This window comes from Sapajus apella, unplaced genomic scaffold (assembly GCF_009761245.1).
Source record: "Sapajus apella isolate SASKATOON/1434 unplaced genomic scaffold, GSC_monkey_1.0 scaffold1, whole genome shotgun sequence".
Lineage (NCBI taxonomy): Eukaryota > Metazoa > Chordata > Mammalia > Primates > Cebidae > Sapajus > Sapajus apella.
In genome coordinates, this window is record NW_022436941.1 from 42,552,880 (window position 1) to 42,570,008 (window position 17,129).

Below are 17,129 nucleotides of genomic sequence, written 5' to 3' on the forward strand. Positions count from 1 at the left end.
AATAGTTGCATACTAGATAGGGAGAATTTGGATATGAATTTTAAGATAATTCTCTCAAAATTCATGATGTTTTCAAATTTTAATTAAGGAAATGAAACTTCAATTCAAATATGTGGGCATTGGAGTAGAATTACTAACATTCTTAAGGAATTTAATATGACTTTACTTATTTTTTTCGCTCTGATATATCCATATTTGCTTAGGTAATACCCAAGACAGTATCTTCAGAAATGAAGAGTAGCCTAAATTCTCAGTCTATAAAGTACACTAGATTGATAACCTGCAAGATTAAATTGAGTAGTCTGATCTGGATGCTACTTAACTATACCCAAGTAATATTTGCATCATGACTATATAAGACAACAGAAAAACTATTGATAAACATACTTTTTAGTAATTGTCTCTAATTTACATTAACTTTTATTTTCCTTTTGGTTTTCTATGTCTTCTGCAGCTTTCCATTTTACCAGGCTCACCCTAACCTGTTTTACATTTAAAATCAAATATCGTTTTTCTTAAAACTCTAAGTATATTTTTCAAATTGAATGAAAATTAGTCAGAGATAAATAAAATTAAACAATAGGACAAAATGAAATGCACCTTCCTTACCTCTCCTTCATCTTAAAGATATGTTTGTGAGGGGCTCTGATGCAATCAATTTCTCATTGAATCCAGTGATCTCTGGAGCTATTAAAAGATAGTTAGATAAAAGATAAATATCTAAAAGATAAAAAATAAATTAATAAATTACATAAAATAAAAAATTTAGATTCTAGTACATATCTAAAAGGCAGAAAACCAGAGAGGAAAGGTGATGGCACTGATAAATGAAGGTGAAGTTACTTAACAACTGCTCAAGTTAAAGACAGTTTTGGACAAGTTAATATTTTAAAATATATTTCCAAGGCTCCATTTGGACCTGGCATCTATTCTGTCTGTTAAAATCACTGACGCTGTCTCTAACACTTTTTTTTTTAATAGCATAAAGATCTTGTTTTATATTTAAGTAATGCTAATTTCATACCTGGATAATTGTAAGCACTATTTTATTCAATTGTATTTCATGAGAAAAGAAAATGATTTTTTTTTTTAAATGCCTTCAGCTCACTGCCCTTAACTGATCAGAGAGGTTAGATTAACTACTTACCAATACCTGAAGGACAAAATACACAGCTTTACAATTTGTGTAAGGAATATTGATGAGGTGTTTTAAGTTAATTTTTCTTTTCACCTCTGAAGCACCTATCATCCATCTCCTCCATCACATAACAACCTTAAACAACCAAAATATGATCCAGGGAAAATAGGGTTTGAAAATGCCTGACCTTGGCTTCTTCATAAATTCATTGGAGAAAATAGACCTTGGAAAATGCACTTGCAGGTAAATTTTAGATGTCATAAATACTAAATAATAGAATTAATTAACTTATCTAACAAAAAAAGTGTGAGTTTCATAGTTGAAAGATTTAATTTTATATATAATTTTACTTCAGGGTTTTTCAAGGGAATGCACCATATAGCCAATGTCAACTTTGGAAAATTTATGCATAGAAAATAAGTTGTGTGAATAATCTTGGAAATTTTTTTACTTTTTATAGACCAAATAGTTTAAAATAAAAACAAGAAAACTCAAATATTACCATTTTAATAAATTACATATTTAATTTTTCTATTTTTTCTCCCAATCCTTGTGGATTTATATTCATTCTCATACATAGTTACAACATAATTCTTTGTAAGAATGTTTGTAATTGGTTACATAGTCTTTACAATTCAACTAGGTTGGTATAACATTATTTATATTACCACATCTCAATATTTGGACATTTACTCTTATGATAACTTTTTGGACAAGGTTGGTCTTACCAATAATTGCCTTACTAATAATTTTATATTCCAGGGAGACGCAATAGTAATTTTAATGTATTCCTGTAAAAATGATAAAATCATAATTAGTAGAGAACAACGCATTGACATAAAGGGATTCCTGAGCATGTCTAACTATAGACACTATTTCATGTTATACTCTTTAAAAAGTTCTAAATTATTTTCTGTATTAAATTACACGTCTTATTCTAACAGCAGAAATTGTCAACATTTGACTAGAATTAAACAAGCACAATCTTTTATATAAACCAAATTGTATTGCAAATACTGAAAGGCATGTATGCCTAGAGAGCATTTGCAAAATCACTTAAATCAGGATTTAAGTCTTCAGTTATTATATTATAAAAGGTCACAGTATTGATCCTTTCATTTCATGAGGTTATTTTTTCTCTGACTGTATTTCTTTCATTCTGTCATTCAACAAGCATGTGCTGAGTTTCTAATGTGCATCAGGCACTGAACTAAACCCACTGTGTGTGTGTGTGTGTGTGTGTGTGTGTGTGTGTGTGCATTCGCATGCATCATTCACTGTCTTCTGTCTTCTTTCTTCTATGTAATGATTAAGTATGTGTGTTTCCATTTCTCTGCTTCCAACTTATCTCACTTCACATGCTTTTCTATCCACCCATTTTCTATTTTCCTTCCTCCCTTTTTATTCCTTTGGCATTCTCTTTTATCTAGTCATTCCTTAATTCAAAGATGTATTTGGTCTTTGTATTTACTAAATAGTTGTGTAGTTTCCATTCTTAATTTTCAAGAATGATGTTGGCTATTTCACACCATTGATTTTTAAGGCAAATTGAACATATATATTTGTTTAATGCAATTAATCATATAATAGTAATCTAAAATAACTATTCTTTCATATAAGATAAATAATAGCTAATAACAAGTAAAAATTCACTGAAGTTTTAGCTAATTAATAACATATTCTTTAATGTAAATTTTATTATAAACTAAAAGTCTGTACACTATTAGACTACACAATTATAACATCTTATTTTTTGTTTAAATAACCTATTTTAAAAGATAGGTTTTACCAAAAAAATGTGTATATTATTTTGTATTCAAATGATATGGCAGCGTTTCTAATTGAGATTTTAAAATTTATTTAAAGTGGGCTATTTTCTATCCTATTTAGTGCAGAGATATCCTCTTCCTCTATTTTCCATGTACAACGACACTTAATATAAGAAAGAAAATAGATAGTAGCATAAATTGAACCCCATAAACATAACTTGGGAAGAATCGAAGAAGTCCAGGTCTTCTATTCTCTAAAAAGAGGAGCATTTCACAGCTTAATGGAAAGGAAGAGAAAAAAGGTGCAGGTGATGGAAGCCAGAGGTTGGTAAGAAAAAAATAAATAAATGAGCTGCGGCCTCCACTCTGGTCCACTCCGGTCCACTCAATCCACTGTCTTTGCCAGAGTCTCAGGCTCTGAAACAGATTCCACAGCATCAGTTATCATTGACTACGCATTGACACAGGCCAAGAGCCATTTCAGGCTTGTTTCAGGTGCCCAGTGGTGAGAAGGTCTCCCCTTTGCCGACTCTCCGTCAGGAGTGTCTCTTGTGTCTGCCCAAAGCTTGTCTCCACCCTATCTAAATTATTCTGGACTACTTTTAAATGGCCCCAGAATCCTCTTAAATGGAGGATGGGGCCGTAGACACTGAGGAAGGTAGCAAGACTATTGGAGGGGAGCCTCCGTGAGCCTTAAGAGGACAGAGCAAACTTAATTTCCCCAGAGCCAGGACAAAGATGGAGGAGGGGCAACTCATATTAGTATAGAGGTATAGGTGGCATAAAAGACAGAAACAAGGAGCCAGGTTCTCATTTCTACTTCGAGGGACTTAAATCTAGTCCCATGGATTTTTCCTTTCTCTTGTCTCTCTCTTTCACTCCTCCTCCTTAGCTGGAAGCACATTGGCAGAGTAATCAAAATCAATGTTGTTGTTGTTTTCCCCAAAATCTTTCAAGGTTTCTATACAGGTGATCAATATAAAAAATACTGAAAACTGTAACTGTAGATTCCTCAAGGCTAAATTTCTGACAGATATGTCAATCAAGTGGTAGGGATTTGAATTCAGTACAACAAAAATTTCCAAGAGTGCTAGATAAAAATGGCATTTTGTAGCAATTAACATCTCTCACTGAAAGAACTCAAACACTCAAGAAAATAATTACTATCTCATATTCAATTCCCCACTGGTGTAAAGATGAAAATGATTTCAAGACTGGGCAACTGACTATTTTTGTTCGTTTGTTTGGGGAAATGAAAAAGTGCTTTACTTTCTGAGCTCTAACGCAGAACACCTGTTTCCTAACATGCAGACTGGTAAAAAGTGCTTTCTGTAAGAACTTGGTACTTTTATCATAATCCAAAATGTATATTGACAAATAAAATGATAAACATTTTATATTTAATATTATCATTCTGCCAAGCTTGAACAATTTGAATCTTTATTTTAAGAAGGCACATAAGAACTGGAATACTTTTATTTCATAACTTCAAGATTTTACTCAAAAAATACAGCAAATTACAGAGATTAGCGTATTTCTCTGCCTAAATGCTCAGAAACTTCTCTCTCTGTATCACATACAAATACATTCACAACAATAGTTATCTATTCAATTTTTTAAACTCCATTATAAGAGGTAGCTTACTCAAAAGACTGAGATGAATATTTACTTTGTATATAAAAGTAATACCTATGTTCTCTTCTCACTTGGATAATTCACTATTTAAACTTCAAATTTTCTGTGACCCCATATGTTGGCATACTCTTTAAATTTCATTATAATTCATACCCTACACACAAATGCTTGTGCACGTTTGTGCATGTACACACACACATACACACACACAGAGATTTCTTGATCTTATTTCTTATCAGTGTAGTTTGGATGTAGGAAGGCTCCTATTATTTCCTTTGATATGTACCTCTTTATAAATTTACTACAGGGTTTTGGCAGCACCTACTAATCCTGAGCTCTGTTTCCCTGCTTGTCGAAATGTATGAAAACACAGATCACTGAGCTATGGTTGGCTTTCTTTTTTAAAAATTTTTATTTCAATAGTTTTTGGGGTATAAGTGGTTTTGGCTACATGGAAAATGTTATTTTTGTTAATTTTTAAGTTCAGGGGTACAAGTGCAAATTTTTACATAGATAAACTTGTTTCATGGGGTTTGTTGTACAGATTATTTCATCACCCAGGTATTAAGTATTCATTAATTGTTATACCTGATCCTCTCCCGCCTCCCACACTCCATCCTCCAAAAGGCTCCAGTGTGTGTTGTTCTCCTCTATGTGTCCGTGTGTCCTTATCATTTAGCTCCTACTTATGTGTGAGAACAAGAAGTATTTGGTTTTCTATTTCCACATGAATTTGCTAAGGATAAAGGCCTCCAGCTCCATCCACGGCCTTGCAAATGGCATGATCTCGTTCTTTTTATGGCTAAATAATGTTCCATGGTATATATGTACCACATTTTCTTTATCCAGTCTACTGTTGATGGACATGTAGGTTGATTCTATGTCCTTGCTTTTGAGAATAGTGCTGCCATGAACATATTTATACATATGTCTTTATAATAGGATAAATTATATTCCTTCTGGTATACATGCAGCAATGGGATTGCTGAGTCAAATGGTAGTTCTGTCTTTAGCATTTTGAGGAATCACCACACTGTCTTCCACAATGGCTTAACTAATATGTAAACTCCCACCAACAGTGTATTAGCATTCCTTTTTCTCCACAACCTCACCAGCATTTGTTATTTTTTTAACTTTTTAATAGTAGCCGTTCTGATTGGTGTGAGATGATATCTCACTGTAGTTTTGATTTGCATTTTTCTAAGGATGAATGATGCTGGGCTTTTTTTCATGGGATTGTTTGCTGCATATATGTCTTCTTTTGAAAAGTTCCTGTTCATATCCTTTGCCCACTTTTTAATGAGACTGTTTTTTTCTTGTAAATTTGTCTAAGTTCCTTATAGATGCTGGATATTAGACCTTTGTCAAGTGCCTAGTTTGCAAAAAAATGTTCTTCCATTCTGTAGGTTGTCTGTTTACTCTGTTGACAGTTTCTTTTGCTATATAGGAGTTCTTTAGTATAATTAGATTCTATTTGTCAATTTTTAGCTTTTGATGTAATTGTTTTTGGTGTCTTTGTCATGATATCTTTGCCAATGCCTATGTCTTGAATGGTATTGGCTAAGTTGTCTTCCAGAGTTTTAATAGTTTTGGATTTTACATGTAAAGCTTTAATCAATCTTGAGTTAATTTCTGTATAAGGTGTAAGGAAGGGACCCAGTTTCAATATTCTGCATATGGCAAGCTAGTTTTCATAGTCACATTTGTTGAATAAGGAATCCTTTCCCCATTGTTTGTTTTTGTCAGTTTTATTAATGATTAGGTAATTCTAAGTGGTTTTATTTCTGGGTTCTCTATTCTGTTGCATTGGTCTGTGTGTCTATTATAGTACCAGTACCATGCTGTTTTGGTAACTGTAGCCCTGTAGTATAGTTTGAAGTCAGGTAGTGTGATGCCTCTAGCTGTACTCATTTTGCTTAGTATTTCCTTGGCTATCTGGGCTCTATTTTGGTTCCACATGAATTTTAAAATAATTTTTCCTAGTTCTGTAAAGAATGTCAGTGGTAGTTTAATGGGAATAGCACTGAATTTCTAAATTGCTTTGGGCAGCATGGTCATTTTACTAATATTGATTCTTCCTGTCCATCAGCATGACATGTCTTTCCATTACTTTGTGTTACCTCTGATTTTTTATGCAGTGATTTGTAGTTCTCTTTATAGAGATCTTTTACCTCCCCAGTTAGCTGTATTCTTAGGTATTTTATTCTTTTTGTGGCAATTGTAAATGGGAGTTCATTCATGACTTGACTCTTGGCTAGACTGTTGTTTGTGTATATAAATGTTAGTGAAAAGAAAGAAATGTTAGTGATTTTCGCACATTGATTTTCCATGCTGAAACTTCATTGAAGTTGTTTATCAGCTTAAGAAGCTTTTGGGCTGAGATGATGGGGTTTTCTAGATATAGGATCGTGTCATCTGCAAATAGATATAGTTTGATTTCCTCTCTTTCTTTGTGAATGCCTTTATTTCTTTATCTTGCCTGATTACCCTGGCTAAAACTTCCAATATTATGTTGAATAGGAGTGGTGAGATAGGGCATCCTTATTTTGTGCCTATTTCCAAGGAAAATGCTTCCAGCTTTTGCCCTTTCAGTATGATATTGGCTTTGGCTTTGTCATAGGTGGCTCTTATTATTTTGAAGTATGTTCCTTCAATACTAGTTTATTGAGACTTTCTTTTTTAACATGAAGTTATGTTGAATTTTATTGAAAGTCTTTTGTCTATTGACAGAATCATGTGCTTTTTGTTTTTATTCTGTTTATGTATGAATCATATTTATTGATTTGTGTATGTTGAACCAAGCTTGCATTACAGGGATGAAGCCTACTTGATCATGGTGGATTCATTTTTTGATGTGCTTCTGGATTTGGTTTGCCAGTATTTTGTTGAGGAGTTTTGCACTGATATTCATCAAGGATATTGGCCTAAAGTTTTCTTATTGTTTGTAACTTTGTCAGGTTTGATATCAGGATGACACTGGCTTCATAAAATGAGTTTGGGAGGAGTCCCCTCTTTCAATTTTTTAGAATAGTTTCAGTAGGAATGGTACCAACTCTTCTTTGTTCATCTGGTAAAATTCAGCTGTGAATCTGTCTGGTCCTTGGCTTTTTTTGGTCAATAACTTATTTATTATTGCCTCAATTTCAGAACTTTTTATTGGTCTATTAAGGGATTTAGTTTCTTCTTGGTTTAGTCTTGGGAGGGTTTCTGTGTCTAGGAATTTATTTCTTCTAGGTTTTCTAGTTTATGTGCATAGAGTTGATCATAATATTCCCTAGTGGTTATTTGTATTTCTGTTGGGTCACAGATAGTATCCTCCTTATCACTTCTGATTGTTTATACTTGAATATTCTCTTTTTTCTTCTTTATTAGTATAGCTAGTGTTCTATCTAGTTTATTAATTTTTTCAAAAAAAAAAACAGTTCCTGGATTCATTGATCTTTTGAATGGTTTCTTGTTTCTCTATAACCTTCAGTTCAGCTCTGATTTTGGTTATTTCTTGTCTTCTGCTAGCATTGGGATTTGTTTGCTTTTGCTTCTCTAGTTCTTTTAGTTGTGATATTAGGTTGTTAACTTGAGGTCTTTCTAATTTTTTGATGAGGGCATTTAGTGCTATAAATTTCTTTCTTATCACTTCCTTAATTGTCCCTAAGAAATTCTGGTATGTTCTATCTTTGTTTTTATTAGTTTCAAAGATCTTCTTGATTTCTGCCTTAATTTCATTATATACCCAAAAGTCATTCAGAGCAGGTTTTTCAATTTCCATGTAATTGTATCATTTTGAGTGAATTTCTTAGTCTTGAGTTCTTATTTGATTGCTCTGTGTTCCAACTAACACAGAGACTGTTATGATTTCAGATCTTTTGCATTTGCTGAGAACTGTTTTACTTCTGATTATGTGATCAATTTTAGAGTAAATGTCATGTGGCTATAAGAAGAATGTATATTCTGTTGTTTCGGGGTAGAGAGTTCTGTAGATGTTTATAAGGTCCATTTGATCCAGTGCTGAGTTCAGGTTCTGAATATCTTTGTTAATTTTCTATCTTAATGGTCTGTCTAGTATTGTCAGTGTGGTGTTAAAGTCTCCCACTATAATTGTGTGGAAGTCTAACTCTCTTTCAAGTCTCTAAGAACTTACTTTATGAATATGAGTGATCCTGTTTTGGGTGCATATATATTTAGGACAATTAGATCTTCTTGTTGAATTGAACCCTGTTACCATTATGTAATCCCCTTCTTTGTCTTTTTTGATCTTTGTTAGTTTAAAGTCTGTTTTTCTCAGAAACTAGGATTGCAACCCCTTGCTTTTTTTCTGTTTTCCATTTGCTCAGTAGATTTTCCCCCATTTCTTTATTTTCAGCCTGTGTGTGTCACTGAATGTGAGAAGGGTCTCTTGAAACCACATACCAGTGTGTCTTGGTTCTTTATTCAGCTTGTCACTAAGTCTTTTAATTGGGACATTTAGCCCATTTACATTTAAGGTTAGTATTGATATGTGTGGATTTGATCCTGTCATTATGTTGTTAGCTGGTTATTTTGCAGACTTGTTTGTGAGACTGATTTATAGTGCCATTGGTCTGTGTACTTCAGTGTGTTTTTGTAGTGGTTGGTAATCACCTTCCTTTTCATATTTAGTGCTTCCTTCTGGAGCTCTTGTAAGGCAGGTCTGGTGGTAGTGCATTCCATCAAGATTTGCTTCTCTGAAAAGGATCTTATTTCTTCTTTGCTTATGAGGCTTAACTTGGTCAGATATGAAATTTTGGGTTGGAATTGACTTTCTTTAAGAATGTTGAATACTGGCCTCCAGTATCTTCTGGCTTGTAGGGTTTCTGCTGAGTGGTTCACTGTAGTCTGATGGGCTGCTCTTTGTGGGTGACCAGGCCTTTCTCTCTAACTGCCTTTAATATTTTTTCTTTCATTTCAACCTTGGAGAATCTGATGACTATGTGTCTCAGGGATGATCTTCTTATGAAATAGCTACTAGGATTCTCTGCATTTCCTGAGTTTGAATGTTGGCCTTTCCAGCTAGGCTGGGGATGTTCTTATGAATGATATCCTGAAATATGTTTTTACAAATTTGTTCCATTCTCCCATCTCTTTCAGGTACATCAATCAATAATAGATTCAGTCTCTTTACATAATCCCATATTTCTCAGAGGTTTTGTTCATTCATTTTCAATATTTTTTCTCTATTCTTGTCTGCTTGTCTTATTTCAGAAAGGTAGTCACCAAGGTCTGAGAATTTTTCCTCTGCTTGATCTATTCTGCTATTAATACTTATTATTGCAATATAAAATTCTTGTAGTGCATTTTTCAGCTCTATCAGTTTGATTTCATTGTTCTCTATACTAGCTATTTTGTCTGTCAGCTCCTGCAATGTTATATTGTGATATTTAGTTTCCTTGCATTGGGTTACATCATACTCCTTTACCTCAGTGATGTGCATTCTACTTCTGTCATTTCAACCATCTCAACCTCAGCCCACTTCTGAACGCTTGCTGGAGAGGTGATGCTGTCACTTCAAGGAAAGAGGGCACGCTGGCTTTGAGTTTTCAGTATTCTTGCTCTGATTCTTCTTATCTTTGTGGGCCTGTCTGCCTTCAAACTTTAAGGTTAATGGCCTTTGGATTATTTTTTCTTTTAACAGGATGACTTTTCCATAGCACTTCTATGTTTTGTCTGCCCCAAAGGGTCTGCCCCAGTCTCTTGTTACCTGAGGGTTTGCCCCAGTCCCTTGTCACCTCAGATTTTCCAGTACTTGAAGGTATCTCCAGCAAAGGCTATTAAACAGCAAAAATGGCAACCTGCCCTTTCCTCTGGGAAATCTATCTCAGGGTACAGACCTGTTACTGGCCTGAATGTACCTGTAGGAGGTGGCTGGAAACCCCCAATGCACCTCTAGTAGGTAGCTGGGAGGTCTCACCCAATCAGGAGGCATGGGATCAGGGGCCCACTTAAAGAATTAGTCTGGCCACGCTTTTATATAGCAACTGTGTTGTGCTGAAGTACTGCTTCTGCACCTGGTCAGCTTGGGCTCTCCAAAGCCTAGAGGCTGAAATGGCTGAGTCATCCAAGCAGCAAAGATGGTGGCCCACCCCTCCCTCTGGGTGCCCTATCCCAGGAAGTTTTCAATTCTCTGTTGAGCAGAGAACACTGGCAGGGCTGGCAGGAAGCCCTTGTTGGGAACTTTCACTCAGTAAGGAGGAATGTAATAGGGGGCCCACTTAAAGAAGCAGTCTAGCCATGCTTTCATAAAGCAGCTGTGCTATGCTGGAGTACTGCTTCTGTCCTGTTTGTCTTGGGTTCTCTGAAGCCCACAGGCTGGAACATCTAAGCAGACTCCTCCCTCTGGGAACTCTGTCCAGGAGAGAATTCAAATTTCTGGTCAGCCAGACAACACTAGTGGTGGTGTCTGGAGACCACGGTTGGGAGGTTTTGCCTAGTAAGGAGGAATGGATCAGGGACTTGCTTAAAGAAGAAGTCTGGCCACATTTTGGTAGAGCAGCTGTGCTGTGCTAGGGGGTCCCTTCTGCCCCCAGTTGGTTTGGACTCTCCAAAGCCCACAGTCTGGAATGGCTGACTCATCCAAATAGCAAAGATGGCAGTGCATCCCTCTCCCTGTCAACTCTGTCTCAGGGAGATGCAACACTGTTGGCCATGTGACTGGAATTCCAAGCCAGTGAGTCTTATCTTATAAGGTACCACAGAAGTGGGGCCCACAGACCATTGCTGCTTGGCCCTTAAGAGCCAGTCTCTTTCTCAGGGGTATATAAAGAGGTCCAACGTCCCACCTTGCCAGAGTTGCAGCTACTTTTGCTGGGAAGCTTGGAGCCAGAGTATGCAAAGCTCCTAGGTTTCCTCAGGTGCCTGAGTGGCTGCTCTGCCAGGACTCCAAATAGCTCTTTATGTTAGACTGAATGCCCTGGTGGAGTGGGTTTATGAGGGGATCTCCTAACCTGAGGGGTTCCAAAGATCCATGGAAGAAGCCTGCTTTCCCAGCGTTGCACATCCACTCACCGCTTCCCTGGGTTGGGGAGGTTCCCTTGGCTCTGTGTCCCTCCCCAGGGGGCCATCATTTTGGCTTGCTTTTCTTCATTCTCTATGGGTGGAGTTGTTTCCTTGAATAGTCCCAATGCAAGTACCTGGATGTTTCAGTTGAAGGTGCTGTATTAACTCACCCCTTTCATTCTTCTCTGTGAGAGACATGCACCACAGCTGCTTCTAGTTGACCATCTTGGCCACTCCCAACAAATATTTTAATGGTGATTTCTGAGAGTTTAGTTCACCTGTCACCCAAGAAGTGTACACTGTACCCAATGGTAGTCTTTTACCCTAATCCCACCCCCCAACATTTCCCTCCAACTCCCCATGTCCATTATATTATTCTTAGGCCTTTGTTTCCGCATAGCTTACTTCCTACTTATAAGTGAGTATATATATTTGGTTTTCCATTCCTATGTTACTTTACTGAGAATAATGGCCTCCAGCTCTATCCAAGTTGTTGCAAAAGACATTATTGTGTTCATTTTTATGGATGAGTAGTATTCCATGGTGAATATATAGCACATTTTCTTTATCCACTTGTTGGTTGATGGGTGCTTAGGTTGGTTCCATATCTCTGGAATTGCAAATTGTGCTGCTATTAACATGTGTGTTCATGTATCTTTTTCATATAATGACTTCTTTTCCTTTGAGGAGATACCCAATAGTGGGATTGCTGGATTAAATTAGTTATTTTAATTCCTTAAGGAATCTCCATGCTGTTTTCCACAATCGTTGTACTAATAATTTACATTCCCATCAGCAGTGTAAAGTGTTCTCTTTTCTCTAAATTCATGCCAACATTTATTGGTTTTGACTTTTTAAATTATACTAATTCTTGCAGGAGTAAGGTGGTATCTCATTATAGCATTATAGTTTTAATTTACATTTCCCTGATGATTAGTGATATTGAGAATTTTTCTTATGATTGTTGGCCATTTGTATATCTTCTTTCGAGATTTCTTCTATTCATGTCCTTTGCCTGATTTGTTTAAGCTCCTTGTAGATTCTGGATATTAGTCCTTTGTCAAATGCATAGTTTGCAAATATTTTCTCTCACTCTGTGGGTTTTCTGTTTACTATGCTGATTATTTCCTTTGCTGTGCAGAAGCTTTTTAGTTTAATTAGGGCCAATGCACATTTTTTTTTTTTTTTTTTTGCATCTGCTTTGGGCATCTTAGTCATGAATTCTTTGCCTAAGCCAATGCCTAGAAAACATTTTCCAATGTTATCTTCTAGAATTTTTATGGCTTCAGGTGTTAGATTTAAGTCTTTTATCCATCTTTATATGATTTTTGTATGGGTGAGAGATTACAATCCAGTTTTCTTCCTCTACGTGTGGCTTGCTAATTTTCCCAGCACTATTTATTGAATAGGGTGTCATTTCCCCGATTCTTATTTTGTTTGCTTTGTCAAAGATCAGTTAGCTGTAAGCATCTGGCTTTATTTCTGGACTTTCTATTCTGTTCCATTGGTCTATATGCCTATTTTTATCCTAGTGTCATGCTATTCATATAACTATAGCCTTGTACAATTTGAAGTTGGGTAATGTGATGCCTCCATATTTGTTCTTTTTACTTAGTATTGCTATGCAGACTCTTTTTTGGTTCCACATAAGTTTTAGGATTGTTTTTTCTAATTCTGTGAAGAATGCAGATTGCATTGACTCTGTAGGTTGCTTTAGGTAGCATGGTCATTTTCTACAATATTGATTCTCTTTATTAATGAACATTGATGTTTCCATTTGTTTGTGTCATCTATGATTTCTTTCAGGAGTGTTTTGTAGTTTTCCTTGTAGAGATCTTTCACCTCCTTGGTTAAGTATATTCCTCAGTATTTTATTTATTGATTTATTTTTGCTGCTGTTCTAAAAGGGATTGAGTTCTTTATTTGATTTTCAGTTTTGTTGTCGTTCACATATAGCAGTGCTACTATTTGTGTACACCGAGTGTGTATGCTGAGACTTTACTGAATTTGTTAATCAGATCTAGGAGCACTCTGGATGAGTCTTTAGGTTATACAATCATATCATCTGTGAACAGTGACAGTTTGTCTTCATCTTTTCCTGTTTGGATGCCCTTTATTTCTTTCCGTTGTCCAATTGCTCTGGCTATCAGTACTTCCAGTACTACATTGAATAGAAGTGGTGAAAGTGGGCATCCTGGTCTTGTTCCAGTTCTCAGGGAGAATACTTTCAATTTTTCCCTATTCAGAATGATGTTGGCTGTGGGTTTGTCATACATGCCTTTTATTACTTTGAGATAAGTCCCTTCTATGCCTATTTTGTTTAGGGTTTTATCATAAAGGGATACTGGGTTTTATCAATTAATATTTTTGTATCAACTGAGATGATCATATGTTTTTCGTTTTTGATTCTGTTTTTGTGATGTATCACAGGTATTAACTTGCATATGTTAAACCATCCTTGCATCCCTGGTATGAAACCCATTGATCATGATGTATTTTCTTCTAGGTATGCTGTTCGATTCAGTCAGCTGGTGTTTTGAGAATTTTCACATATATCTTCATCAGGAATATTGGTCTGTAGTTTTATCTTTTTTTGTTATGTCCTTTCTTGGTTTTGGTATTAGGTTGATACCGGCTTCATAGAATCATTTAGGGGGTATTCTTTTTTTCTCTATCTTTGGACTAGTTTCAGCAGAATTGGTATAAATTCTTCTTGGAATGTCAGATAGAATTCAGCTGTGACTCCATCTGGTCCTGGACTTTTTCATTTTTTGGCACAATTTTTTAAAGTACTGATTCAATATTACTGCTTGTTATTGTTCTGTTCAGGGTTTCTATTTCTTCCTGATTTAATCTAGAGAGCATTGCATATTTTCAGGAATTTAACTTTTTTCTCTAGATTTTCTAGTTTGTGCACTTGAAGGTGTTCATAGTAGCCTTGAATGATCTTCTGTGTTTCTGTCATATTGGTTGTAGTATCTCCACTTTAGTTTCTAATTGAGCTTATTTGGATTTCTCTCTTCTTTTCTTGGTTAATCCCACTAATGGTCCATCAATTCTGTTTATCTTTTCAAAGAACCAGCTTTTCGCCTCATATGGCTGGCTTTCATTAGCTGGCATTGGCACTAGGGGAGTGAGAGTAAAAGACCTCTGGATCTCCAGCTTTGTGATATTAAGGGCAGAAGGATAGGAAAGACAGGAATGATTAAGATTAAAAGATAGCAAAGAGAAAGGAAGAGAATTCAAACAGTTCAATGTTTCCAAATGGCTGTCTAATCTTTTCCCTCTCAGAGCCAAATAATGCAAATTTATCTTCAGGGCTTTTCATTAACATGACTTTGAAAACTAAAAGAATTCTTCATACCTGAGAGTTGCTGCCACACCTGTTTGACAGGATCTGAAATTCCTTCAGTGCAGTTTTCCTAGATGCCAATGTCCACAGGGCCTGGCAGGAAATGCAAATAAGACCAGCAGCATTGGAGAAAGGAAAGAACAAGACCAGCATTTCACTAATAAAAGATAAATTCTTGGCAGAAAGGAAAAATAGGGCTTAAAACAGCTGTCTTAAGTGTATGGCCTTTCCTGCAAATTACTAGCTTTGGTTGATCACTTTTCAAATTTAAAAAAAAAAAAAAACACGCTAATTACATTAAAGTAATTTAAATTACAGACATTTTGCCAAGGAAGAAATTTATATAGCTTGTCAACCAGGCGTGGTGGCTGAAGCCTGTAATCCCAGTACTTTGGGAGGCCAAGGTGTGCAGATCACTCGAGGTCAGGAGTTCGAGAACAGCCTGGCAAACACAGCGAAACGCTGTCTCTACTAAAAATACAAAAATTTGCCAGGCATGGTGGCATGTGCCTGTAATCACGACGACTCCGGAGTCTGAGGCAGGAGAATCACTTGAACCTGGGAGGCGGAGGTTGCAGTGAGCTGAGATTGTGCCATTGCACACCAGCCTGGGTAACAGAGTGAAACTCTGTCTCAAAAAAAAAAAAAAATTATATCATTTGTATAAAATATCTTCATTGTTAAATATTGAGACCTAATTCGAATTACATTTAAATTATTATGTACCAATATCAAAAGATACAAAACTTCAGTTAGATAAGAGGAGTAAATTCAAGAGATCTATTGCACAACATAGTGATGGTAGTTAATAACAATGTTTTTGAAAAATAATGACAGTATATTTTAAGTGTTCTCACTACAAAAATACTACATAAGGTGATGCATGCATTATTTTATTTAATTTAGCCATTCCACATGTATATATATTTCAAAACATCATGTTGTACACAATAAATATATACATTTTTGTCAATTAAAAAATATGTTACACAATAAAAATACATAAAAATAAAAAAGATCAAGTAATTTCAGTGGAAAATATATTGTTTACCAAATGAGATGCATATTCGTATGGCAAGCTGCTGTTTTATGGTCCCTGTTTTAATAAAAGTTTTTGGTTTTTTGGGTTTTTTTGAGACAGAGACAGAGTTTTGCTCTTGTTGCCCAGGCTAAAGTGCAGTGGTGCTATCTCAGCTCACCACAACATCCACCTACCGGGCTCAAGTGATTCTCCTGCCTCAGCCTCCTGAGCAGCTGGGATCACAGGCATGCGCTACCATGCCCTGCTAATTTTGTATTTTTAGTAGAGACGGAGTTTCTCCATGTTGGTCAGGCTGGACTCAAACTCCTGACCTCAGGTGATCCCCCTGCCTTGGCCTCCCAAAGTGCTGGGATTATAGGCGTGAGCCACCGTGTCCATCCAGTAGAGATTTTAAAAAGTTCTTTTAGTTAGAATTAAGTAGCTAGAAAATGCTAAGGGTAGAATAAATGAATTTCAGTCTGAATATAAATGACTGCCAATCCTTTTCTGCTTGAGGAGGTATATTTAAAGAATGAAAAGAGAATGAAGAGAAAGAGATTATTACATAGAAGAAAGGATTACAGAGAGATGTTGAAGACTACAATAGCTAATTGGTGGCTTTCACAATTCTGCAGCCAGTTATCCTCCACTGTGTGGGTCAAGGAATAAGAACTGGTCCACAACAAGGTGTGCTTTTGTGTAGGGTGCATCTTAACATCTTAACAGAAAGAGGTCTCACTGTGTAATCACTTCATGGCATATTTTGTGTCTGTAAATATTCCCGATACTAAAATATTTCACTCTGTTTTCCAACATCTAATTACAAGAAGTTCCACCTAAAAATAACTGAAGCATGATCTTTGAGAGTTTATCTAGACCCAGGTATTTTTAAATCCTCCACAGATAATTATGAATCTCACTAAAGTTCAAAAATTATTGCCCCATAACTTCAAGAGATTAAACAATTAATGTAAAGCTCATGGGGTATAATGCAGTCTTTCCTTCCATAAAGGACTCACGAAGTGGGGAAGATAGATGTGACTGGGAAAAACAAGGTGGGAGGGAATCTGGGTGTGAAGATGGACATAATGTGAAGGGTCAAAGTACTTCCTCCTCTGCCACCTGCCTTCAGGTCTCCTATATGTATACATGGTTTTTTCAGAGTTCAAATTTCCAACCTTTGTCATTCATACTGCATTCTTTTAG

The 17,129-nt window shown here is 35.8% G+C and overlaps 1 long non-coding RNA gene across 1 annotated transcript in view; it reads right to left on the bottom strand.

The window, feature by feature from the left end:
- Positions 1–14: 14 nt before the first annotated feature.
- Positions 15–17,129, bottom strand: part of LOC116549898 — a 286,175-nt gene continuing 269,060 nt past the window's right edge. The window contains exon 5 of the long non-coding RNA XR_004268147.1: positions 15–687. This is a non-coding gene — a long non-coding RNA (uncharacterized LOC116549898). The remainder of the gene's footprint in view (positions 688–17,129) is intronic.